General features: G+C 35.0%; 1 protein-coding gene across 1 annotated transcript in view; it reads right to left on the reverse strand.

The window, feature by feature from the left end:
• Positions 1-3,173, reverse strand: part of LOC117177318 (alpha-glucosidase-like) — a 14,663-nt gene that overhangs the window by 441 nt on the left and 11,049 nt on the right. The gene's annotated exons all lie outside the window — the stretch shown is intronic.

Raw genomic sequence — 3,173 nt, forward strand, 5'->3', positions numbered from 1 at the left:
ATGGGTAACTGCATGGTATTTTAAAACTTAATCAAGCGAATGAATTTTGGTTAATGGGATTAAAAAGGGAACACCGTTTTCTGTCAAAGATTTTATTTTTTAATTAACATACTCTACAGTTATCTTACTAAAATAACACTTAAACTCTTAAAGTGATACTTATATAATCTGATCACTCTTTATGTTAAATTTTGTAGCTATTTCATTACAATAACACTGGAAATGATACTTAAAGAATCTGATAAAATTTCGTGATAAATTCTGTAATTACATTATTAAAATAACATTTAAAGCGATACTTAACCGATCTGTCGGCATTTTCTTTTCAAGACCATACTTATCTTACAAAATACAACTTAAAGGGATCATTCAAAAACCTGGTAACCTTTTTTGGAAGTGTTCACATTTTCTCATGAAATTAATAATTAAGCACATATTTGAGCTTTGTTTGAAGATTATTAATTTTTGAATCTCTGCAATAAGTAAAAGCCATTATAATTTTTATTTCTATCAATAATATATTTACTTGAAATGAACACATAACTGAACACCGCGCATGCGCAAAATGACGTGGACTCCCACCTGACAGTTGCGCTTTTTCACATTTGCATATTCTCTGCTTTCTGCAGATACGGTGAATTATTTATTGACAATTAACTAGTTTTTATTAACAATTCCTATTGTTCTCTTACATATTTTAGTAAAGGGAAGGTTCATAAACCCACTGACGAAGTTATCTCAATTTCGACAAAAACCACATATACGCTTATTTTCAATTGCACTGCAGAATAATGCGCATGCGTGAAGAAGAGTATCTCATTGGTGATGAAAAAATATCAGGTGAGTATTTTCCCAAGTGAAGTCCTTCTCTGAACAAGAATCTTGTGTTTTCTTGACGATTATTTTGATTTTTACCGAGATGCCAAAGTCGACATGGCAGAAGTGCATTGGCACAATGCAGTGCATGCAGTTTGGGACAATGTAGTGTACCATGCGAAGTTATTGTGAATATTTTTTTGATGAATCACAGATATATTTCTCCCAATTAAAATGTTATTGAACATCAGACTTACACAAATAATTTGATTTAAATCATAAAGAAAACATTGGAAATGAGCAAATTCGGTTTTTAAAAAAACGACAAAAGTTGCAATAAAACGTTAAATAACCCAATTTTTTAAAAAGAATTCGCATTTTTTTAAACAGGACAATGATATTTCCTCTATTTGAATACCAATGCAAGTTACGAATTATAATAATATGGATTTATGGAATAACATAAAATTTCAGGGATAAACTCGAGTGCGAAGCACGAGATACGTGATGTGAATGTGTTCGTTAAGGCCGAAGGAGCTTCAACGAAAGAGAATTCACAATCACAAAATTACTGCTGTCGGTACTTTCATTTTTAGTTTTAAAAAATATATGCAGAAAGATCGAGCGCATAGCGCGAGCAAATACAATATCGAGCACGCAGCGCGAGAACTAACAGTCGTGCGCCCTGGGCGCGCTCAAACGTGCGAGCGCAGCGAGCCGCGCACACAACGCGCGATGAGAATGTGCCCGCGAGGCATATTCCCCACTTCAAAGCACCTTCATACGTCAGCTCGCAAGTATAACAGGTTAGATATTATGGCGCATTTTTACCTCTGCCCGTTCGATCAGTAGGGCAGAAAAGTTCCTACGATTTAAAAGAAAAAGAGAGTACTTTTTGTACAATTATCAAGTCAAGTATTTTACGTGGAAAATAGGTAAAATACCTAGCAAATTACGTGTCTATATGACGGACCTGTAGAACTAAGGTACTATATTAGATGGGAATATGCAAGCTGCCATTCTGGTTCCCAGCCAAATTCAAAATCGCTAAATTGATATCGAATCATATAAATACACTTACATGATATAGTTTATTTACTTTTAAATCATACTGAAGCATTGTTATCAAAACATAAATTACAAATAAAATTACATGTGATATATTATATGAAATATTTAAATTCGACTATATGATTTTTTAACCCACACATTTTCCAAAAAGTAGCTCTTGCAAAAATTATGATAGCAAACTAAATATTACTCAGTTTATAAATATTTACAGTGTGTGTAAAAAGTCCCGGAATGGTTGGATATTTCCTCAGGTAAAATATTTTTCAAAAAAGTTAAGGTCGTTCTGAAGTAAATTTAAACGAGGAATTCAATGGTGACCTTCATTTTCACCTTGAAGTTGACCTTCATTGCTTTTTGAAGGTCAACTTTGTTTTTTTACATCTGCAATCGATAGAGCGGAGAATTCTACGTTCAGGTACGTACCCGAGTCATAGATCAATTGTAACGGTCAAGGTTAGTTAGAGGTTATTTGAAATTAACAAAGTTTTCCAAGAGGTCAGTGGAATTCCTGAAGTAAATTTCAACGAGAAATTCATTAGTGAGCTCTGTATTGATCTTGGTGATGATCTTCAAGGTTTTTTCCAAGCAATTTACGTTTACGTTTAGCATTACTCAGGAACAACAATGCGGACATAGTAAATTTTGTTCCCTTTGGGGTGCTTGATTGGCGTGAGCACCCTTGTCTCTCACGTTTCGGGGTGCTTGATTAGCGTGAGTCCCCTTGCCTCTCACGCTTCAGTGAAAATGTTTGAATTGAAAACCTTGAGCTTCTTGACAAAAAGCTATGTGATTGTAAAAATGAGTTAGAGCATTGCGAATCAATAAAAGTAGCCTGTTGCAGAATCCGATTTTTCAATTCGTCTAAGACTTGCAGTTGTGTTGAGTATACTTTGCTCTTGAAATAACTCCAAAGAAAATAGTCGAGAGGCGTCAGATCAGGAGATCTAGCAGGCCACTTGATTTCACCCCTTCTTCCAATCCACCTTTGAGGGAACTGAGTATCCAAATATGCTCGAACCTCCCTACCGTAATGAGCCGCTGCTCCGACTTGCTGGAATCAAATATTTTGAAAATTATCGCCTGTAATCTCCCTTATTCTTGGTACAATTTGGTTTCTGAGAAGTTCTTCATATGCACGGGCATTGAGATTACCATCGATGAAGAAAGAACCTATCAATGCATCGTTCAAGATACCGGCCCAAACAATAATCTTTTGTGGATATTTTGTGTGACTCTCCAACATCCAATCAGGATTTGTGTCACACTAATATCTATAATTTTGCCTG

The sequence above is a fragment of the Belonocnema kinseyi genome, chromosome 1, assembly GCF_010883055.1.
Source record: "Belonocnema kinseyi isolate 2016_QV_RU_SX_M_011 chromosome 1, B_treatae_v1, whole genome shotgun sequence".
In the NCBI taxonomy this organism is placed as follows: domain Eukaryota; kingdom Metazoa; phylum Arthropoda; class Insecta; order Hymenoptera; family Cynipidae; genus Belonocnema; species Belonocnema kinseyi.